Source organism: Polyergus mexicanus, unplaced genomic scaffold, assembly GCF_030449975.1.
Source record: "Polyergus mexicanus isolate NDT 795.1 unplaced genomic scaffold, iyPolMexi1.0 SCAF_2, whole genome shotgun sequence".
NCBI classification, from domain to species: Eukaryota; Metazoa; Arthropoda; class Insecta; order Hymenoptera; family Formicidae; genus Polyergus; species Polyergus mexicanus.
Window position 1 is genome coordinate 3,919,051 of NW_027223322.1, and position 25,226 is coordinate 3,944,276.

At 42.5% G+C, this 25,226-nt stretch overlaps 1 protein-coding gene across 1 annotated transcript in view; it reads right to left on the reverse strand.

The window, feature by feature from the left end:
• The window catches only part of LOC138944641 (zinc finger protein 502), a 43,644-nt gene extending 32,392 nt beyond the window's left edge, over positions 1-11,252 (reverse strand). The window contains exon 1 of the mRNA XM_070315463.1: positions 11,154-11,252. The gene's annotated coding sequence lies outside the window, so the exon portion shown is untranslated. The remainder of the gene's footprint in view (positions 1-11,153) is intronic.
• Positions 11,253-25,226: the final 13,974 nt, after the last annotated feature.

Consider the following 25,226-nt stretch of genomic DNA (forward strand, 5'->3'; position numbering starts at 1 on the left):
TTTGTCAAGATTCGTATTGCAAAACCTCAAATCTCGCGCAAAGGTCACGATACTTTACGCGATTCTAAGATGCATAAATATGTAATTATGCATGCATGGTTATGAACCGCTTTAACGAACTCCGCCAGAGCGACAGCAGGATACGGTGAGCAACACGAAACGAGAAGACGTAAGTTGTAGCCGAGAGGATGAAGGGGAAGGAAAGCGCGCGCGGGAAACGACGTACGCCGGGAAGGAGGGAATAGTGACGTTTCGAGATAAAGACGGAGGGAGAGAAGGAGGAGGAAAAGGGGGAAAGAAAGGGTGGCCGTCGGAGAGATATTCTTGGCAGCGACAACGACGCAACAACTGTCCCCATCCGTCATCTACGAGAGACCGACTGGAGCAACGAGAAGAGGCCCACGGCCACTCCGTCGAAGCCGCGATGCTTCTCATCGTAGTTTCTATCTCTCTGTCTTTTTCTTTTATTTTTTCGAGCAATAAAGGATGGAGAAAACAATCGTAATCGTCGAAGATCTCATCTAACGGCGATGCTACCATCCGATCCATTACACGCCGCATTGTGTCGTACGACAAATTTCCGTCGAAAAATGCAATCGCGGCTCGAGATCGAGGAGTCATTAAAAAAGGCCTCACGAATCACGTGAGGCTGTTTCTATTAAAGAATTCAAAATTGTTCACATATTTTTTTCATTAGCAATATTATACGATGTAATTAAAAATTGCATACAAAAATATAAATTTTGATGTGATTATGTTTTGAATTTAATAATCTAAAAATAATCGCATGTTTATCCGTGCTTCGAATAAGGATATTGTAAGAATTCTATGAAAAGAAAATAATTGCGGCAAACGACGATATAAGCGCGTATATCCTTTCGCTAGAAATATTCATGGTATATAATGATGACATTTTATCTCGCGGAAAGAGTGCGCAATATTATTTGCAATTAAATCAATTGCTGTTACGACGAAAGTTTCTTGCGTTTCCGTCCGTAGAAATCTGTGACTTTGACAGGAATAGCAGTTTATCCCATTTCCCGCATGTCTGGGAAAATGCTGGCAGCTCTCAAAGTGTCAATATTTATTAAGTCGATTGAGCCATAACAAACACACGATTTTATATGTAAGATATCTGTCGAATTGTTTAAAAGCATAAAGTGTATTTTAATAAATATTGCAATCTGTAAAATTTAACAAAAGAAGAAAGAGATTGTATTCTTTTGCTAAAGAAAAGTCAAGCCCAAATTTTACAAGAAATAATTTGCCTGCTGCTCATCAATTCCATATCTTTTTATAGGATACTAAATAAAAGCTGATATATTTATTTCGTTAAAACAACGAAGATCGCGAACAGATTATCTTAATCGAACATATCTCTTCATTCAATATTAATAGCTTCACAAGATTTATTTCCCTGCCGTGTCTCAGAATATAAAAGAATTTGATAGAATGAAATATATGAGCACTGACAGAAATCTTGATTAAAGCCAATCAGTTAAAGCCAAAAACTAAAATTTCATATAACAATTGATTCCAATACTTAAAACGAAAATATTTCACTTATGCCTTAAATAGATAAAGCAAAAGATATACAATTAAACTTTTGTCATTCTCTTTCTATCTAAAAAAAAAAAAAAAAAAAAAATCTTATTAAAAAAATTTAAAAAAGTACAATATATTAATCGCTTTTATCGGGGCTTAAATGTATTGATCATAATCGTTGTGTGTGATCGTAATCGTCGAATTTCAAAAATTAGACTAGCTCCACATTGAAAGTACTTACACGCGATCTCGTATCTGTCCGTTCCAATTTTCCGCGCCTGCGAACGAACACACATGTATATCCTCTCGCGCGGCCTCGCTCGGCGATTTTTTTCGATCATTCGCGCTCGATGCGTGCGGACTTGGCCTAGGTCCTGGTAATAGCCGGGTGTGTCGGTTGCAGGAGTAGAGCGAGCCGGTTAAGTGAGCGCGAGGGAAAAGAAACGCCGACGATCGGTCATCCTGATGCGTGGATACGCCGCGTCCGTGACACGGACGAGCAAGCGAGCGAGCAACGAGCGAGACGTCTGTGCACGCACAGACACACACACACACGCACATAGGCGCGCGGGATCGTGTATAGTTTCTTTTTATATTCAATCGCCGGGGCGGTACACGCTCCGCTAGGCCCCAGAATTGAGATAGCGCTATCCATCCGACATGACGAGAAAGAAAGAAAGAAAGAAAGAGAGAAAGAGAGAAAGAGAGAAAGAGAGAGAGAGAGAGAGAGAGAGAGAGAGAGAGAGAGAGAGAGCCATATCGCGGAATATTACTATGGAAAATTATTAACCATTTCTCGGCCGGACCGTGATTGAACAGTGATTGAGCTTCTGTACTCGGGGAATCGAGGTAAGTTTCTATCGACGATAGGAATGGAGTTACGCGCCCCGCCTCTCCCCTTTTTTCCCCCGATTAACAAAAAGGCATTCGCGCTCGCGCGAGCGAAACGAACAAGATTAGGGCACGACGCACGACGTGATGCAATTTAAACGAGAATGATCCCGGAGGATGATGTGCGAAGTATCGGCGAGAGCGTTTCCGATAAATCCCCTTTGAGAAGTTCACACAATCGAATTTACATTATCGCGAGTACGCAATAAGGCTCTATGCAACTGTTTGATAAGTAATAAGCGATGAGCGGTTAGTTTTATAGACCAGAAATATAGGTATACCTATCACAGGTTTCATATTCCTACTCTCTCGTCGATCGATTTAAAAATTCCATTGAGCACCGTGACACCGCGAAAGCGCGCGCGAAGAAGTACGTCGTCGAAATGTCATTGCGCGCAATGACATTTTCGATGACGTTTGCACCGATTCCGCACCGATGAAACATTGAATCTTAGCACGCTATCGCGTATTATGGGCCTCAACTCCGGCACGCCTACCGAGTTTAATGAACTTGTGCAATCGAATGTCGATGCTCTTCGCGCGCCGCGAGAGTGAGACTACAAGAATAAGCCGTTATCTCTCTCTCTCTCTTTATCTTTCGAAGCCGTCTTCTCGCTTCGAAGTAATAATTTCGAGCGGCGAATCTTTCGTCGCGTTATGACCTAAGCAAGCGCTGCGCCTGCCACCGAATGTGTTTTGGGACGATTAAATTTTCCTTCGTGCCTCTCTCGCGCCTAATCAGAAAGTCGTTAAGCGGCGAACGCCACGTGCGAAGAGTACTTGACGCTTAGCAGTACCTATGTATACCATACTGCGCTCCGCGTCTCAACCTTCTTACAACGCGATAATCGCCCGTTATCGAAGCAGCGACCTGTGAATTACGTACCGTAACTCATTTTTCCGCATGCTTATTAATGTCTTCGAGGCAAGGCTGAATTCGCGCACCGTGAAAGGATGCGAGAATAAACGAGACGCTGCGCCGAGTATCGATGTTCTTTAAAAGAGTCGACAAATTTACAGGTGATTAATAATAATTTAATCGCGATATTTCTACGTTAATTATCCGATTGTTATAAGATGCTTTTATTATCTTTCTTTGCCTCTTATCGCGGCTAATGTCGCTCATAGCTTACTTACGTACGCGAGAAGTCAAATCTTCATTCTGTCTCTTATTTTGCACCGCTCCGCGTGCAATACTTAACAAGAGCAGACCGTTATTCCGCGAGTCGTCTTATCTATTCAAAACCATCGAGCAAGTATTGCATCGTCGCTCGGATAACTATAATAACCTACGTAGAGTGGCCCTCGCCTTTACTTCCTATCTCTCCCTCCCACTCCCTCGCTTGTCCTTGTTCCACAAATTGCACGCGTGTGCGTCCTCGACGCGTTAACGCCTGTTGATCCTTCGACAGAACTCCAGGGCAATTCCTTCTCCCCCCCTCCCGTTAGCCTTCTCCCTTTTCTTCGCCCTAGTCTTCTCGGCCTTTCTCGCCCGTCCGTCTTCCCTTCGAGCCCGCCGATCTCTCGCGTGCCCTCGTATTTGATCTCGTAGCGCAGGAGCGCGAAGAATCCGGGGGAACGGAAGACGGTGGGAAGGGGAGGTGGGGGGGGGAAGAGAGAAGACACGAGGGTGGGAGAAAGGCGCACACGTGTATCGGCTCGGTGGTGAAAATAGTACAATAAGCGCGTACTTATGCACCAACGGCGGCGTGTGGTTTACCCACACCGCCACCCTGTCCGTCCTACGTACGTCCTCCTCCCCCCTCTCTCTCTCTCTCTCTCGCTATATCGTAAGTCGGCGCTCCTCTCGCGTCGCGCATCTCGCGCTCCCTCTCCTCCCCCTTTCCTCTCCTTCCCGCGGCTTTTCCCTACGATAACATGAGCGACTGCGCATACACTATAACGTGCGCGCACACGCGGGGCTCCGGACGTTTAAACCGGGGGCGGGGGGCGGGGGGGAAGAGGGTATAGCTACTAATTACAACGGTTACGGCGTGGCAGTTGGCGAAGAAAAAAGGCTCCCGTGAGCCGACGGAAAAAGGACCGGGGCGAGGGGGTGGGGAGGAGAAATGGATAGGGAGGAAGGGGGCGATAGGAGGAAAGAGAGGAGGAGTTGGGGGAAAGGGAGCGGGAAAAATTCACCGGAGAATGGGTGGATGTGCGACACACGACCGAAGTAATCGCCGCTTGGATTATAGCGTGGAAGCGACCATAGGAAGACGTGCGTGTATGTGTGCACCCGTGTGTCTTCGTTTTTCCCGCTCGTCTTTCCTTCTCTTCGGCCCGGGACATTGCCTATCTCTACTTCTCTCTCTCTCTCTCTCTCTCTCTCTCTCTCTCTCTCTCTCTCTTCTCTTTCTCTTTTCCTCCTTTCTCGCTCCATCGGTTCCTTTTTTTCTCTTCTTTTCCCCCCGTTTGATACCTGTGCAAGGAACAGATCACGGTCTCCGGGATCGCGTGCGTAAACGCGCAGCCGATGGTTAATGAACTCGTGCCGTAATTTTCATCCTCGATCGTCTCGCGTCGCCGCATCGCCCGCGAGGGATGTCCTTGCAAGGATGCCGAGCGCGATTACCTTACCTCCCCTAGTCAACGGAATAATTAATGATTAAATCATAGCTTTCGGCGGATCCGTCCGACTTGACGTGCGACAACGTTCGTGGAATGCGCGCCCACCCATCCGCGATACACGCGGTTGTTAAGCGATCGGTTGGCACAGCTATTTATTATTGAAATTATATCTCGATGATAAATAAATAAATAAATAAATAATAAATATATGTATATGTTAAGAAATAAAAATTTTTCTCTTTTAGCGTATATAAATATATATTTTTAAAAAGTACTTTTCAAAAAGAGATTAAAAAGAAAAAAAAGATTTGTCAGATCCGCGCAATTGTCAGAGAAAATTTCTATATGAATTTACGCGCGAGCGTTGTTTTAATATTAAACTTAATTTATATTTTGTTCTTCAAATCTTTTTTTCTACAGAAGCAACGAAAACTGCGCCAATTGGGAATAAAAATAAATGCGTATGCTATAAGATTTATAAGAAAGAGAAATCGTTCTTGTTCCCATAAATATATACACGACAAATATTATTCTCTTCTTGCTCGAATCTTCAATCTCGTGTTCAAGGATCGCGATTAATTTCAACAGTGAGTGTGGAATTCGTCGAATCCAACGTATAATAATCGCGTCTAAAAGAGGATTCCTCGTAAAAAAAAAAAAAAGACACGAATGATTAATGCGATTTCTATTAAAGGATCTTTCTTCGAGCACGAGAACTTTCTTTTCGACGCGACGGACGAAAGAAGCGCTTGCGAGCGTGTCAGAAAGAATCGATTTGTCGGAATTCAATCCGAGAATGCGAAATATCTCGCGCCGTGATCTTTAAACTATCGGCCGAGATCTATCGATGCGAAGCACGGAGACGTCGTCGCCGTACTAATCTCAGTCACAGCAAAGAATTAGCCTCACCCGCGGCTTTTTACACCATAAACCGAACGTTCCAAATACGAGAGAGGCGGCGCGTGTCGCGCGAGATATCACGAAAGATACAAAACGGATGTGCGTGGCTGGATTAACCTTCTTGAGACACCCGCGGTAAAGTGTCACACGTTTTTCTTCGTTAGAGCGTGAATTTTATAGAATAGACAAAGCTATTGCAGGGGTACCTGGCGGCCCCCGTTTCGAAAGGAAAAATTAACAGCTGCGCGATAATAGTTATCTGGAATCAAAATTTTTCTTCTACTTTTAATCTCAGTTTTCGACCTAACGTTTACTTTGATACTTTAAGTATATAATAGGATTATCTTCTTTTGAAATTATTTAATCTATATTGCCGAGAGTTTTGTTTCGAAAATTAAACTTTTAAGTGGGGAAACTGTTCATTAACTGCCTATTCGAAATATACAAAGTAGGAGAACTTAATTTCTATATATAAATTAAATATATCAAAATCTTCGGCAATTAATAAACGTGAGAGAATTGAGGTTGAACGTAGGAGCAAACAAAACAAACTATCTATGTGATCTCCATCTGATACATAATCTGGTAACAGAGAAAGAGAGAGAGAGAGAGAGAGATTAAAATAATAATAATGCAAGTTATTGCAATTTCTAATACCGAACGATATCGACTATCGTGATCCTGAATAACTTCGAGATATATACGATTCAAAGGACTACTAATGTTAACCGATCGAATACCGGTTCGAGAAGGCGAAAAAAGGCTATTTTCCTATGTTCTCTCGACGGAGCAAATTCTCTCGTTATCTCTCTCTCTCTCTCTTTCTATCTGGTTCTACTCGGTAGCGGTGCGAATAGAGAGCGGTGCTTCCGTGTGCGGCACGACTGGATATCGCCCGCGGCGACGTGACTTCGCCGGCGCGGCGGTTCCTTCACCCGGAGCCGGGGACGTTCGCGCGCCGCGACGGCGAACGTAGGGAAATATAATGGCGAGGGGCTTCAGGTGCGGACCGCGATCGCGAGCGAAGTCTGGTTGCGGTAGGTAGATCGCGCAAAAAGCGAAGAACGGCCACGAAGCGAGCGAGCGAGTGAGCGAGCTTGGAGGAAGGGCGTCGGCCGGCCTCGCGAAGCGCCACTCGGTCAAGCTCACTGCCATACAGATTCTAGATAGCTACAAGCGCGAGTAGAGCGTACACACAGGCAAGCACATATACACTCTCAACATACCTGCTCTAGGACTGTCGACCGCTACTCTCGCCGAGCCTTCTTTCTCTCTCTCTCTCTCTCTCTCTCTCCCTCTCTCTCTCCTTCTCTTCTTTCCTACTTTCTTCCTTTCCTCTTTTCCGCGCTATATCGCTCGCCTCCGACGAGCCGGGCGCGCGAATCGAGAGCGCGATGCGGCGCGAAGCGTGCAACACGCCCGTTCGTCGATGCAGATGCGATTCATCCGTCACCGGCTGATTACGGTGATCGAGGACCGTCTTCGGCCGTCACGACCGAGATCATTGGGCGAAAAGCGCATCCTATGCAAAGAGAAACATCTTCAGTTGGCAGATATTTTGAACGGAAATATGTAATTTTATTAGAGAAAAAAAGATGCAGAGGTAGACAAGTTGGCATTCCGTAATAAATCGACTATATTTTTTTTGTTTTTTTTTTCCTTAAAAAAGAAAGAGAGAGACCTTTAAGTCTCTGTACGATAGAACACTTGGAATATTTAAATACCATTGCAATTTCGCATGCCGATGAAATTTGTAAAAATCAGCATGCATCACTGCCTTTATTTCCTTTTCTCTCTCGCATCTCTTTTTCTCCTTTCTCCTCTTCCGCTTTCCGATATTTTTCAACATAGCAACCGAGTAAATGAGTTCCACTGCGGCGGGAGGCGTGGTCCAGCGGCATGTTTCCAACGTATTTCGACGGAAGCTTAGCCGATCGCCGCTTTCTCATTTTCCTCTCGCGAGCTAGTTATAAACTCTCTCTCCGGATCGCGGCGAGAGGAGACGCGCGCGCTAATCGTAAGCGGTCGGTTATTCCGCTCCGGGAGCCGCAATTATGCGCGAGCTTTGCACACGCAATTAAAGTGAGATCGGCCGCGAGAGAAACTTTGGCAAAGTTTTCGGCGCTCGCGCCCCTTCGTCTCTTCATGCAAGAAACACACACATACATATAAGAAATGTCAATAAAAAAAGAATTTTTTTTTGTCATAAATACGGTTTTTTTTTTTTGTGAAAAATATACCTTTGTTCTTTATTTCTGTGAATTCTGTTATTTTTCAAATATTTGATATATTTATATTTTGATAATTGCAAGTTGTGTGTGTGCGATTTTTCATTATTTTTGAGTTTTTAAATGATAGATTTGAATTAATCATCACTATTATGAAATATAAATCGTAAATTCCAATTGACTATTTAGTTATATATAATTACTATTTTTAGTTTAAATTCTTCAAAAATATCAAAATTCAGCTTGAATGAATTGCTTTTATATTATAGGTACAAAACACAGTTTATAATATTTTAAATATACTTTAGTCACTTTTTTAATATAATAAAAACATTAAAGTTCTTATATCTTTAATTTATTTGTTTTGATAGTAGTAATGGATTAATGAGATTTTTGCGATTAAAATAATATCAAAAGACACAATATAATTCGAATACTTTTTAATTAGATGCATAATAATTTTTATGCATCTAACTGAAAATTATCCAAATCATGTCGTGTAATTTACTGCAAAGGTCATATTAATTCATCAAAATTACTCTTAAAAAGAAAAGATAAATTTTAAAAATATAAGAACTTTAGTCTTTTTTTAAATTACATTAACAAAAAATTATGAAGAAAAAAATAGTTATATATAAAAAAAAAAGTTGTTTTTTTTCGACGTCTGTTTTCTATTAGAAAAAAAAAACAGTTTTTTTACATCTCTACATACATATTCATGCGAAATTCGCTTAATCTTTTAGAAGAAAAATATTTTATCGACGTCGCGGAAACACGGTCCATCATGACTCGTCGCTAGGTACCGCATCCAATAATTTAGCGCGATTTCGAGCGCGCAATCGAAATATTAATCGGTCCGGCTAGTACTCGGGGGTTTGTCGGACGTCGGCATTCCCTTCACGTTTGGTTCGAGCTAATCCGCTTATAAGTCCATATCGATCGGCAGGTACGTAGCGCATATTTCCTATGCACACACTGTACGCATCGAACTCGCCCGACATCATTCGAGAGATGTGTCTCGCGGTAAATCGGAAAAGAAAGTGTGCGTACGCGCACGCGTTAATTAATGACGATTTAAATTTTAATGCACGCGGCGCTTGCGCGCGCGAAGAGGCGTTTTGCGAAAATGAGCCTCATTAATAACGTATGAGAGGTGGATAATTTAAAGTTATGTTTAAAGCGCATTCAACTCCCTTCTCCACCCGCTCTCGGCGTGAGCCATCGCTATCGCTTTGTTTGCGTTCAAAGCGCAATTATGCGGTATTAGGTTTCCGCAAGAGGCGAACCGTGATTTGGGGCAACAGGTGTACACAATACGCATGCATAATGCACACAGCCGGCACATGTAAACTGTCCCCGGCGCCGTGCACCCACACCAAATTGGCGTTATTAAATTTACATATCCCGCCGGAGCGTGCGAATTAAGCGATTCTTCCTTCCGTTTGCCCCCACCCGCTATTTATGGCGTTTACGACGATTTCTCTCGATCGGATCTACGATGATTAAAATGTTCTCAAGCCGTGATTTAATCTCGTATGTACCATATGTGATTCCGTACATCGATCCGCAACTATCAAGAATCCGATGGACATGTTTCTCGTACAATCTTTCAGATTCTCTAGATACGTTTTTATCTTTTCTGTGAATTTTATAGCGAGATAGGCGTGTGTGTGTGTGTGTGTGTGTGTGTGTGTATGTGTGTGTAGTTAATGGAAAAACGCCGCGAAAATAACTCTGGCAATCCGCCACTCGTTGCGCTTTCTTTCTCAGATTGCTCGTATGTCTGTGTGACCATGAGCCATTGCCAAATCTTCTAATACTCGGCATAGTCTTCCCTCTCGTCACGGGATGTACGGTTCAAGATGCCAAATTCTTCATGGAATATTTGAAAAATTTGCAGTAACGTTTACACACACACACACACACACTCTCACACATGTGCCATACTTGTTTAATTTTCTCATCTTTATACATTCCGATACTATAATGTAAATCCTTCCACTGCTAAAAGCGCCTTTATTCTTCTCTTTTGAATTTTCTCATTTTTATTCCTAAGAAGGAGTGTATGTTTGTTATTAAAATAACAAACACATAGATACGATCGAAATGCGATACTCTTTCTCTCAAATAGATTAAAGGGTTAAATTCTGCTTTATTCCGCGCGATTGTTTCGGACAATCAATTGCCGTAAAATGCTTTTCCTGCCGATCAAAGATGATTAAAGGCGCATCGTTGATTCTCGTTGATTTCTGTCAACTTTATCGACAGTGCGCGGGCTGATTGCCGGTTTAACAGACATTGACCGAATCAGTACTGAAATGAATGACGCGCAACAGGTCCGCGGTGTACTTGTGTGCCTCAATTGCATCGCGCTTGTTGCTCGCATTTGTGTGCCCTCGTCCTCTTTCTCGCGTAGGATCAAAAGCGAAGTGTTTTGTAAAATATTTTTCCGCTTTTGATCACGGGATGCACGCGAAGCGGGAATCGATGTCTGTGTGAACACTATCCGTATTGTTGGAGTCGCGTGTCTCTATATGTGTCTGTGTGATATGCGATAGATAATAGCGCGATGATGATAATGCGATCGTAGAAAAAAATGACTATTTTAAATAATGAAACAAAAACGAAGGAAAGTATTTGAAAAAACTAATGCTTCAAGCTTAAATTAAGATATTATTAATTAGCGCATTAAATACAGTATAATTAATATCGCGTTAAGATAAAATGCTAATCGATAGAATCCCTAAGTCTATGAATAAAGATTACATCTTTTATCTGACATTTTTATAATGGATATAAGAGAGCGTTGAAATTTCTTAATAGATTCTGTAATATTTTTCCTTTTTATATCCACGATCCAAATAATTTTCCTTTTTAATAAGCGCGATATAGGTTGAAATTTTCTATCGAGATGCTAAAGTAGAATTTTTAACCGCTTCTAAGAGCGAGCGTCTATGAGTGACACTGCTCTCGCACGAATCTTCTCTCTCTCCAAAGTGTCACCTGAAAATAACTTACCACTGCTATTCTAGTAACACGCATACAAGTGCATGTATGCACAGCGCCACCAAAGTCCTCGCGTACGCATTTAAATCAAGACAGGGACTCCTGGAGGGTACTCCCTCTCACCGCATCGAAGCCGCTTCAAAGGAAACAGACATTCTATTGTCGTCGACGAAACGTTGCGCCGCGAATATTTCGCCAAATGTATGTAATTTATGCGATTGAAACGGGGGAGGGGGGGGGAGGGGAATTTTCCCCTCTCCCTTCCAGTGCAATCCCCGTCCATGGCGTAGAAAATGATCCCAGAGATAACAGGACGGATCTAAAATATTGTAACGCGATATTTCTTTCTTGAGACTCTCGGAATCGTAAAAAAAAAAAAAAAGCATTGATACATATTATAAGACACGACATCGCGCACGCGATCGCCAAAGATATACCATTAGGAGAAAGAGAATGAGATGCATTACGCGTGAATCGCCATCGCGTTAACTCACGCGCTATAAATCTAAAAATATCCGTGTCGTTCTGGACTTGTTCGCGAGCTCGCTGTAAAAAAGTCGCGCGAAACGCTCGTGCACGAGCGCCGCGTATTTTCGAATGACGTATAACTTCTAAACGTAATCGTTCTTGTAATCGCGCTTTAAGCGGCATACTTGCGTAAGGTTATCAAGCCTTGAACTTCCACGTGGACTTTCCGAGCATTGAAAAAAAATATACGAAATCTTTCGTAGGCCAATATGCAATATTTCGCATCTATGTAAGAGAGAATAATCTGGAGAGAGCATCTCTCTGTATGATTTTTTTCAAATTATCGTCTAATGGAATTTTGTAACAATATTTACGAACATTAAATATCCGATTTGTATAATATACACACAGTGTCTCAAAGATGTCTTTCAAAGATATCTTTCAATACTCATAACATGTTCGCCATGTTTGTCATTCCATCCATTCTCATTAGAAAAACATCACATTTATTCTCACGTCTTACTTTCCGTTTGTTTCGATGCTTACGCACGACATTTGATTACTATTAATATCTGCTTGACTTACGAGAAACGCTATATAACATTATGCTTCCGTACGTAATACGCAATCATTTTGAATCAATCGCGAGAGAGAAAAAAAAAAAGAAGGAAAAAATACATCGCGTAAAAACTTGTCTGCTAGCTCAATGTTATTTCGCGCTCATGTCGTTCGTTTACCCACTTCCGATGCATCGCGCGGGATGAAGAATTTTGGCGACGATTCTGGAAACTCTGGAGAATACGGAATCCCGCAATTCGGCCGCGAACGAATCGATACGTGGCCATGATGTTTTCTCGGATATCTTCAAATTAATTGCACCGCGTTCGTTGCGCGAAAGATATCGGTTCGAAAATAATGCGTTATTCAAAAAAGCACATAAAATTCTCACCTTCCGAATACGATGTATCTCCCGGAAAGCGGCGGTAAATCCTTGACGCGCAATTTCGATAGTTTCCGACCTCAAATGGACGGATTGATTTCAAAGTGATGAGGAGATCTGTAAATTAAAAATTTGCATAATTTAGTAAAAATTATTTCTTTTATGTTATCCCTTCTTCTATACGACATCTCGTTCTTTGGAACGTCATTTTCTATCGGGAAATTATCTCATGTCAGCAGGAATTTGTTCCAGCCAACGTTAATTTGATTCTGATAAATTCACGTATAAATACATCGTAATATGTTAGAGAAAGAGTGGCTCTCAAGTGAATCAGAAACACGATCGAATTCGAACGCGTCGATGTGATTGTAAAAACAAGAGTATCCTTTCTCTTTTTCTCTGTTCTGCAAAATTAATTTTCTCTCTCACACTAAAATTGTTAAATTGCCGAATTATTTTGTCACGACACGTATCGCAGTATGATGTATAATTAATAATAATACCGCGAATAAATCGTTCGCATTCCTGCCAAAGTTGATTCACGGATCTAACGTTTGACGTAAGGATGGTTTGTTTTTCTCTTTATTTTTCTGAATACATACTTACGCTATGTGTCCAACTCTTCGGCACTCTTCTTGAAAGCATTTACGTAACGGCGCGCCACGAATGGCAATCTCGCGTATAAAGGGAGCAACGTTAATCGGCATGTAATGTGGAATTAGACGAAACCGCCGCGTGGAATAACCGACGGAAGCATCGCCGGATTACCTGGAAGCTGGTAGCTAATTGTGAGGCTGTAACTTCGCGTGTAATGATACGTTCGCGGTTACCCAGCAATGCGTACCGAAGATGAATCGCATCGCCTGAGTTAGGTCGATCAAATTCGTCACGCGCGTACGTATAAATTATATAAAATTATAATCGCGATATCTCCTCGCGCGTTTTTGTATATATAAATATTTATCTCTTCTATTCTCTTCTGGAATACATTTTATTCCGAATCCAGAAATGTATAGAGAATAATATCGGAGAGAAAGGTTGCGATACCGTTTTCCGGTCTTTCTTTTTCCCAAAACGTTAATTATAATCGTTGTATTTTCCGATCGGTAAAACTGCGACGATAGCTTTGCGCTCGAGTGCATTCGTTTGCAACGGTCATGCCTGTCGTTACGTATTTGCGTGATTTCGTGAAAAACGATTACATAATTATCGTCGACTGTCGGTGAAGCAGGAACACGGTAGCAATTGAGTGGCCGATTATGATTGCCCGTTTAATTCTCGCGATCGATTCTTGACACTTCGTCGTCCGTGTCGCACGATTTGCGCGACTTTGTTTACAAACGAACAGCCTAGGCAATTAGGAAATCATTCGAACCGTCCTTTCACGAAAACGAAAACTCGCCGCTAATTGGGCCCCGATTCCCGATATGCGTTCGAGGCTTCCGCACAAGTTGTATGCGGGAATTAAGCAAGGACGAAGCCGAGAAAGGTACGACGCGACGTCCCGCGAAAATTCTCAGGGAATAGTACGAGATATTAGAACCGGGGATGAAGAGGGGACGAAGATGGACGAGGAGAGACCCGGGAGATATCGGGGCGCCCGGTAAAACGCAATCAGAATAGTAATTAAGGATTCGGTTAACGCTCCAAGCGCGAGTGTAGAACGCAACCCAATTTAAACATACAAAAGTGTACGGTAGGTTAGCGAGGGAGTGCTCGCCGTCGAGTTGAGGGGATGGGAAAGGAGCGAGAGGAGAAGAAGAAGGGAGAAGGGGAGGACAAGGAGGCAGAGAGACGACGCTGATCCGATGGTCCAGACGGAAGGAGAGACACGGGAGAGAGGAGAGGAGGAGGGACGCGATGGAACCGATGGGGAACAAGTAAAGATGTATACGCGCTTGTGTGTGCGTGTGTGTGTATCGCATCTGCATGTGTATGTATGTGTGTGTGTGTGTGCATCATGCCAAGCCACGTGTGTTCGATCCATGTGCTTGTGCATGGGCATGCTGCATGGTCCACGAGGATACACGAGGGATGTGGTGCGCGTAGAAACGTATATATGTATATGTGTGTAATATATATGTGTGTGTGTGTGTGTATGTGCGGACTGCGCTTCTCGATCTTGGAGCGCGTATGAGTGCGCACCACTCGTGTGTTACGAGCGTATGTATATGTTGTGTGTGCGCGTGCGAGCGGGCATCGTCGGAGACGATGCGCTGCAAACCCGGGTGAAAAGTAGGGGAGGGAGAGAATTCCTGTGCGCCTCCCGTCCTGTCTTTCCCCTTGCCTCGTCCTCTCCGTCCGCAACGCGGCAACCCTCCTCGTCCCGCTATTTTACCCCCTTCCTGCCCCTTCTTCATCTCTCTTCTCCCCCTCGCGACCGGCTTACAACCGTGGCCGTTTCGAGAGTGGTAGCAGGTGGATGAGGGGGACAAGTAGAGAGAGCGGTGCAGCGGGAGGAGAAGCGGAAGAGGGAAGGGGGGAGAGAAGGGGGCAGGAGGGTGAGGCTGAACGCGCGAGGAGCGAAAGAGAAGGACAAAAATCCGGCGGTGGCCAATGGGAGGAAGTCCCCGAACCCCGCGAGCGGCAAGAACCGACAACGTCGCTGGAGTTGGAGTTTTTGTTTATCGCGCGCGCACCCCGAGAAGGAGAGCCGCGTACATATCTGCTGCTGCTGCTGCTGCTGAGGGGCAGCATTGGCACCAACAGCAGCAACATCATCGGGACGCCAACGGTAACATCAACGGCGACAGCCACCAACGAGTAGCGTCAACCATCTTCATCGTCTCTCTACTCTTGCGATACTTGAACTGCTCTCGCTGGACAGCTTGACCAGGGATGGTTAGAGAAAGGGAGAGAATTTGTATATGAGGAACGAGAAGAACAAAGAGAAGGAAAGGGGGAAAAAAGGATGCGCGAAGAGGAAGTAGAGATGCTGCGATTTTCATGTTACTCGATAAAATTATCCGCGTTTTTTCCGCAACCATCGCATTTTTCGTATTTAAAGCATTAGAGAACTATCAAATGTCTCGGCATTCATAATGACGTTCCGCGGAGGCGAAATCTTATAATGTTTCGGATCGTACATTGAATAGGATGAACATGCTCATTTGTGTCAAGACGCTCAAGTATCATTCGATTCTCGAAGCCTAATGCCTATTTTCTGAAACGTGCGACTAAAATTCGCGTCTTGCAAGGAACTTGATAATGTTCGAAAAGCGCGAATAATTCATTTTCTTTATAAATTTTGTTAAATTTTGAATTGTAGAGAAATGAGCGCTACGACAACTAAATATTAATTTTTATGTTAATTGGCACGTAATTAAAAGAGTCGTGTGATAATAGAGAGTAAATATCGGATGTAACGCGCAGAATCTATCCGAGAATAAAAGATCCAGAGGAGAGAGTCTGACGATAAAAGTCACGGAGCCTCGCCGTCGGGAATAAATTTTTTTCAAAGTTAATGCAATCTGGAATTTCGTTTGAAACGTTTGATACTGGCGAGATGCAGATCGATGGTTTTCAAAGATGCGGAACATCGACCGCAAATCACGTTCCTCGATGTCCTCCCGCGAATCGAAAGACGGAAAGTAGTCTGCGAGGCGCGGGGTACTTCTTGCCTTTTCTTTATTTCTCTCTCTCTCTCTCTCTCTCTCTCTCTTCTCCTCTCGCTCGCACACCTTCCTTTTATCCCCTAACGGCATCCTTTCTGCTCTCTTTTTACAAGCCCTCCTCTATCCTTCTCTCTGTGTCAGGGTCGATTGACCGAGCTGCATGGGAGAAAGCACATGGCGAGAGAGGATTTTGTCCTCGCAACCGTGTTTTGCCGAAGCCACACCTGTATATCTCATTCGCGTAATCATGATAATCATTAACCGACGATATCGCGGCGGCGACACGCGAATCATCGTGCTTTCTTGATCATCTAATCGCGCTTAAAATCGCTTATCGTAGCTACGATCTCGCAATGGACATCTTCTTGCCGGTCTTGCTATCTTTGAAGTGTCGGCTAATGTGACACGTAATCTGTTCCCGCCATCTATCTTTTTATATGCGATGAATTTCATAAATTTATCAAACTGACAAGAAGTATCTTCGGAAATCTTAAAATTTCGACGCTTAATTTTTGTACTTTTTCAGTATTTACGCGATATATATTTACGTATATATATAAAATATCTCCATCTCAAAAAAAAAAAAAAAAAAAAAAAAAAAAAAAAAAAAAAAAAAAAAAGTTTTACTATAATTCTAATTCACTTTAAAATTCCTAATTCTGCGTAAACAGTAGCCGTCAATCTAAACTAATTACCTGTAGGATAATTCACTGGCCTTTTGCCGGAGATTCATGCGACTTGAAAACTATCGCTCGGAGAATCGCGGTCCAATACTCTTAAAGCAAATTTAAACTAGACTAGCGCGAAACGACGGGACCGAGTCACTTCGCACACACATGCACGCACACATACACACACACACACACACACACACACACACACACACACACACACACATAAAAACACGACACGCGAGGAAAGGGAAGGAAAGCGGGTAGGTACACGAAGAGGAGGAAAAGAGACAGAGACACAGAAAGGAGAGGAAAGATGTCATCAACCTTCGAAGTCTCGGCGGTGGACGGTGACTAACTGTACAAACTTTAAACCCCGGGCTCCTCTTGGAACCTCCCTTTTTGGCATGGAAATGTCACGCATGCAAATGCGCTTTGCAGGCGCGAACGGTCATCTACCGTCATCGCGTGCAAAGGCGATTGAAGAAGCGAACCTTGACGGTTTAATATGGGTAGGGACACCTCTCATTGTGGAGCGCGAGCAGCGGACCGCTGAAATTTCTACTGCTAATTCTACAATATAATTAAATTGCAAATTATAATTAAGTTAATTATACTATACTTTCGTTATGAAATTAATAAGTTTAATGGCATTTTTCTCATTCGCGAGTTTTTCAAATAATATTTCCTTAAAATTGAAAAGTTTCGACGAAGCGAAGCGCGCGCGATTGAAAGAAAGAAATAAAAAAAAAAAAAAATGATTTAAGCCAATGACGCTTTGATCATGTCACCGTCGTATTTAATGAAAAGAAACGGTAAAATGAGTTGTAATTAGAAACGCAACAAGCATACTTGCGCCAGGAGCATCGAATAGTGGCGGCCGAGGTCATGGTATAACATAATGGCCTTAATTAATTTGTAGAGGGTCGACGGGTTACTCTTTTTGCCGACACACACGAAGCTCTTTCGCCATTTTGCGTAGCTTAGTAGGGAAAGTTGCCCGGAGAATGTTAGCCGGAAGTAAACGTTCATTCCGAAACTGCCCCCTTATTATTATTATTATTATTGCGATATCGTTATCTCATTTTCGACATTAGACCTTTTTTTGTGACGGTCTATCTTGTGTATACGATAAAGCAATATCGTTTCGCGTTATTACACGCGAGAAAGCCGGAAGCCAGTTTCGTCAACAAGAAACTTATTCATAAGCTTCCGTGAAGAATCGTCGATACGCGCGCGATCGAGAAAGGGTTGAAGGGGATTTGAACAGGTCAAAAAAATTAAATCGTCGGCGGACAGATGGGGAGAGACGAACTCGCGCCAAAGTTGGTCAGCAGGATGAACGGAAGAAGTACAGACTGGATGAGAGTCTTAGTTCGCCCTCCTCCCTTTTCCCCTCCTCTCTCCGTTCCTTTTCCTCTCTCTTCTTTTTCCCCCCGCCGAACAATGCGCGGAAAAGTGTGCGATAGAAGAAAAAAATGGACCGCTGCCATTATGGAGTTCAGGGCCACTCGAGTTGTTTTGCTTCCACCTCCGCAAAGGAGCCTCGTACAGAGGCAACTGTGCTGAATGAATCGGTGCGAGAGAGGGAGAGAGAAGGAGCGAAAAAGCAAGACAGCATGAGAGGGTAAGGAAAGAGAGGGAGCTTTCACCACTAGTGGCCTAGACTTCTTCTTCTTCTTCTTCCTCTCCTCTTTCTCTTCTCTCTTTTTCTCTTTCTCTCTCTCTCTCTCTTTCACTCTCTTTCTTTCTCGCTGCCTGCCATTACATCTCTTCCCATCTGTCGACGTTTCTCCCCGATACATTTGCAAAGCGCCACACGTTGCTCGTCTCCTTCACTGTTCTAGCGTATATCCTTCCCCTTTCTTCGTCATATGACGCGTAGGCGCAAGGGATTTGGGAACGGAACGTATGGAGCGCGAGGTCGTTGACTCTGTGTTGTCATTCTCGGACGATAATCTTTTCGACACTAAAAAAAGGAGTTTTTGAATTCTTTTGTTTTCTTTTCAAAACTCTCTTTGTATGCCTCATTTGTATGCCTTTGATTCATTCTTTCGAATCTTATTGACTTTGTGCATTGCTTTGGATTCATAAATTCATTCAACTTGAACTTTGTGTATTCATTGGCCGTTGAGCTGTAATCCGCTCAAAAAAAGCATTTTGATTAATTTATATGTAAAAAAATCCATAACACCATTATATTTTTTTCACATAGTTTGAAAAATGTTGACTCCTAGTTTCACACGATTCACACTGTACACTTTGTGAGCTTACATTCTTAATTCTGGGACATCCTATATAAACCCGAAGACGCCTTGTTGTAGGCAACAGCAATTGCGACGAGACTGATCGAGTTGCAGGCATTCAAGAGCCATGCGTACGTGTGTGTGCGTGTGTGCGTGCGTGCGTGCATGTGCAATTATGCATTCCAACGTTAAATTAACATCGATGAGAAATGACACTATTTCGATATTATTCCAAGACTATTATTAGAGACTTCTTTTTCAATCAATCGAGTTTTTCCACAATTGTGTTTTCCGCAATGCGTACGTAGACATCATTGTTTAATCAGATTTCTAGAATAACTATATATAGTAAATGTGATGCATTATGCATATTGAACAATCAGTTGTCGAAAGACAATTATATTAAAATACGGTATTGCATTATTCGATTGGAGGAGAAATTGCAAGCTCTTGCGATAAATATTTCCTTTCTTTTCGCCTATCAACGTACTCGGTATTCCCGAATGTGACGTATGCATTCATATTCGCGACTTATCCCATGCCGCCGACACTGATAACCAAATTATATATTATATAATCGTACATAAGCAATAAATTGATAAAAAGATTTTTTTTTTTTTTTTTGGTTGATGGCTAATTTTTATCAAAATCATCGCGCGTTTCGGAACTTTATCGTAAATATATATAAATATATATAAATATTTCGAAAATATTATTCATCTAAAAATTCGAGAGAGTTATCCCCGATACATTTTCTATATTTTTATTGAGCGAAATGAAAAGATAAATTAGAAGTCGATAAACTATGATAATAACGTATATATGGTATGTCATGGTACAAACATGATTAATTACATATATAATGATGTAGTATTTTTTTTTTTTTATCTCCTTTCACGCTACGCTTAAGCGTCCCGATATTTCACAGATCGATACGAGACGCCCGCCGCCGTCTACTAATGCCTCGCCTATCTGAAACAATCCGTTGAACAGCGGATCGCGCGAGAGGACTTAACGCAAACGAGAATTATCGCAATCTCGGGGCGTAATGCCCTTCATAAAAAAGTCTTGCTCGCGTTTATTGGGGAGAGCGCGCTGCTGGACGCTGGTTCAGAATCGCCGCCGTCGTTGCATCGTGTCCGTTATGGACAAAAGGCTTGGTCGAGTAGACAGTGACAGTGATGAGACCGTGATGAGTGGCAATGTCGTCGGTCGACTGTGCAGAGCAGCCCATTATTCCACCTGGCAGAAAGCTTTCCAGTTTGGCACACATCGAGTATCCAAGCGATCACTTATTATAATCATGCCGACCGCGTTGTTGTTGTTGTTGTTGCTGGTGCTGCTATGCTGCTGGCCATGGCTGACATCATAGTACTAAAAGGGGTTGGGCGAACTCGTTGGCCGTCTCGCTCTCTCGCACTCTCTCTCTCTCGACAACAAGCTTGCTCTGATTAGTGATTAGCGCAAAATCGCCGGCGCTCGTTCGTACATCGTCCGGATGGGTTGCCAGTCTCGGCTCACTGGCTCCATTCTTTTCTCCCGAGCCATTTAATTTATGCTGAAATCTATAAATACCGGCGATACCCTTTTCTATCCGCAACGGGAAAAACTGGCGGCCGGCGGAGCTTAACGGCTCGGCGTGGAAAAAAACTACGGCTGAGGCGAGATTTTAATGTGATGCGCGAATGCGTCCGTGTCGCGTTAATATTAGAGAGACGCGGAAACGATAAGGCACATCTGCCGCATCCATAAATATACTATGTTACTACTACTTTGACGCGTGGCACTGTGTGAACACACTATCAGTATGTTTTAGCCGGGAATTGTTTTTACTTTTTTTAATAACGCGTTTCACGTTTAATTAATCGTTAATAGATAAGAATATTCATATGAATTTAAATGCGCAATTTGTTACTTTTCGTGCGATACCTTCAACGATTCTATAATTTTTATAATATTAGAATTAATTCTCCCCTTTTGACGCAATTATTTCGTCGACCCTATTATAATCGACCTTCGTAGAAGCTTTCTTTGTTTCTTATCGTCTAATTCGCATTATAAAACTTTATAAATTACTTTCGAATAATTTGCTCGTGTATTTCGAATACATCGTGGCTCGGTCTTCGTTATTTGTCCAAATGAATCACATTAAATATATTGGGGAAAAAAAACTTTTTATCACTCATCTTTAAATTATCATCAATTTCATAAAACTTGATAAAAGTTCCATCAAACATTTCTTCATATAATACTCGAAAATATATTATCACTATTTAGACCGCAATCCGTTTCTTACGTAAACACGGCATTAATACAATTACTCGATGCGCGGGGATTCCCCTCGTCGATCTTCGTACAAGGTAACCCCTCAAAATTCTCGCGACGACGGCCTTGAGGTCGTCGACTTCTCCGGTATATATACTCGGTGTATAGGGATGAAGAGGAACGAAGAAAGCGGGACAAAGAAAGAGAAAGAGAGAAAGAGAAAGAGATAGAGAGAAATGCGGAAAGTCCCGCAGGACGCGCGAGCCCCTGAAGGAGACTCGAGGGAACTCGGATTTATTGCATAACAACCCTCTCAGTCAGCTCGTAACCCTTGAAAGTTGCGTAGGTCCGACGGTAGAGGGTGCCGCATAGGCTCGATGATCTACTTGTTGAATGGCGAAGAGAGAGAGAGAGAGAGAGAGGGGGGGTAGGGGGGAGAAGGGAGGAGAAGAGGCAGGATATTTCTGAATGAACGAACGACTGAATGGGCCGCCGCACATGGCATAGGGTACCTACTTGACACCGATTCGCAACCTCAACAATCGCCCTCGGCTGTCTTCGATGCCAGATACTGACCTTGTCATTCTAGAATGGCATCGACGTTAGCCGAAAAAGAAACAGCAGAGTCGGAAATCAGTCGGGATGTGCGCTGATTGTGGAGCGCGACTCTGAAACAGAATTATAATCGAATTAATAATTCTGCAGTGATAAAAATTAAGCAATTATATAGCTGAAGTGAAACGTTACGGAGACAAGATGCAATCTTATACATATACGCCGGATAAAACTTTCTATCAAATGTAAGAATTTTATTATAATGTATAATCATTTGAGAGATCGGCTGCTTAGAAATTAAATATTTACAAATTGAAAGTTGTCTGAGAATATCAACAAGATTTTTTCGAAAATAGATATTTATCAGCGTTTACTCCTTAGCTCAACGTCATTCAATCTATGTCATATAATCCTTTAGAGAAGCGTATTTTCCTTCTTTGATAAGTTTAAAGATTACTTGCTTCCATTAACGTTGGACTATAATCGATATACGTGTCATGTTACATTTATACAAGTATATTAATTATATAATACAATCGTTGCGTTAACACGTTTACGCAAAATATATAGCGTTTTTGAAACACGCAACTATTTATAATACAATAGAATTGTGATACAGAAATAATTTAATTCAACGATACATCGTATTTATTATCTTTGCATTCTTTAAAATTTACATTTTATCATATTTAGCAATGACAAATATCGCGTTTAGTAGTGACGTGATAACGCACAGATTTAGTTTAACTCATATATATATATAATATCAAGTTTCGGTTGAATAAAATGTTAAAAGCGTAAGAAAAAGTTATTATATATATATATATATATACATACATACAATATAAAAAAATAACAAATAGATTAATGGCGATTATTTAGAAAATTCGTAAAAGTATACAAACTTGTATCTTAATGTTATTAATGTTATTTTGGGATGCAATTATTATAGAAGGGTTAATAAAGTTACTTAGTAGAAGCTTAAGTTAAAACCGTCGACTTTTATCGTACTCTTTTTAGGATTAAACGCCGAACGCACAACCCTCGACGTACGAGGGTCTCGTGAAATCTCGCGATTCCTCACTTTCGGCGCTTTGTTTCCTCTCGCTTAGCCACCGAGGATACCGAATTCTCCGATGCCGGCCCCCGTCGGTTCGCGAGCTACGGCGGTGAAATCGCTCCAAGCTATTTTCTAATTTTTTTTTCCACCCCCCACCCCCCACCCCCCTCCCCAATCCCCATACTTCTACCGGTCTGACCGCCGCCGTGGCGTTTAACGTCCCGACGGAAGTCGGGAGGCAGGCATCAAGGTAAAAGATCGTCATGCACCATCATCCGAAACTCTCTTGAATATTTTCGCAGAATAAAAAGAGGAAAAATGTTGCGGGGGACCGAAGTGTGCGCGCGGAGGACGACGAGGACGGATGAACGGACGTTGAAGAGAAGAGGAACGAGGGTGGTTGACGAGAAGGGGGAAAGAGGAGGGGGAGGTTGGTTAACGGCGGGGTAGGGGAGGGGTGTTAGCCGGGGCGGAGACGGTGCATTACGACCGGGACAGGGCATGGCATGGCTAGCTCAGGAAAGTACAGGATGTGAGGGTAGAGAAGGGAAGTGTGGGGGACGGTGGCGTGGTGATGCAGGAGGGTGCATGCGGGAGGAGGGCGGTTGCCCCAGTAAAAATCGATCCTCCCCACTCTTTTCCTACTTTTTCCCCTAGAGAGGTTTGCTACCACGAGAGAGGATGAGGTGAGGAGGAGGAGGAGGAAGAGATGGGGGTGACTGTGCACGGGGGTCTCGTGGGGGTTATACCTACTACCGTCGCGTCTGTCTCTGTATATCCACATCTCCGGATCTTCGCGAACGTGCATACATGTGCGTATGCATCTGTGTGCGCGCGCGCCGATGGGAAAGGGACGGGGAGGAGGGCGGGGGGGTGGGGGAAGAGGAGGCAGACAGGCGCATGTGGGTGCACGTGGATAGATACGCGGTGCGATCGTGTGAGGGTGTGATTGAGCGGATTTTTCGCGGGTATTCGTGGGGCACTGCCCGTATAAAGCGCGAGCGCATCGCACGTGTATACGTGCTTTCGTGCTGTATGTGTGCGCGCGCGCCTTGGACAGTTTTTTTTCGCGAGGTCTCCGCTTGTGTGGGTCCACGTGGCTGCGGCGGTTTCCGTGCGCGTACAGTGCGCCTCATTGACAGCAGGAAACGCCCTGCTATCGCGAAACCGCGGCTAAAATCGGTACAATTTCGGTACGAGATTACAATTTTTCATAACTGTACACACGGCAAAATACATTTTGCCTCGCATAAATCTCTCGTAATAAATAAATAAAAGATATATATTTGCTTGTGTCTTATTGGAATCTAAAGTCATAACATAGCGAATCTATAGTTTCCAATCTTACTACTGTGCACCTATTATTGTATGAACTCTAATCGTAAAAAAAACAAGCAGGCTGCATTTCACCAAATATTTTCTCATTAATAATTACGTAATAAAATATTATCATAAAAAATCATAATAAAAATAATAAATAAATGATAAAGTTTGTACAAAGATCCACATACATAATAAATCCATAAACATTAGTGTCAAAAAGCTTTCAGATAGTAGTGGGACACACAAACTTAAATAAACATATTGACACTTATAAAAAAATTATAAATTTTAAACCTTTAATATTTTACGCAAATAGTAATGCATTGCTATTTCGTTCAAGAAAGAAGTTAATGCTGAGAGATTTTAGGCGATACGATTCGTTCATTATCGAACGCATACGAGCAACGAAAATTCTGATAAACGTTACTCCGATACGCGCTAAGGCTGTTATTTAATCCCATGAAGTTCTTCTTCTCAAGCTTTCGTTCCGCTATCAAAAAGAGGTAAAATCTAATTCCATCCTGCAAAGTCGGTTTACTGAATAATAACAATCTTAGAAAATATCAATTAGAAAAAGATGCATATGATAAACAATAAGATGACGGAAACAAAAATAAAAATTTCTTTCCATATATACCGGAAGAATTTTCATGTTACAATATACTAAAGATTAATTCTTTTACTACACCCCAGTAAAAAAAGGGATGAGATAATAAAATTAATATAAAGCGAAATTGACAAGTCGGATCAGATTTATCAGTACGTACAACGCTCTATTCATACGTTTGTAATTATTTGTCTTTGTAACATTACATCTTAAATGAATATTATATTTGTGTTGGATTGTTCTACAAAAAGGTGCGAAAAACTTTGGGTTGCAGAACGAGATAAGGGTGGAACGGCCGCTTTCGTTTCGGTCGCGCGTTCCTCCTAAATTCCAAAT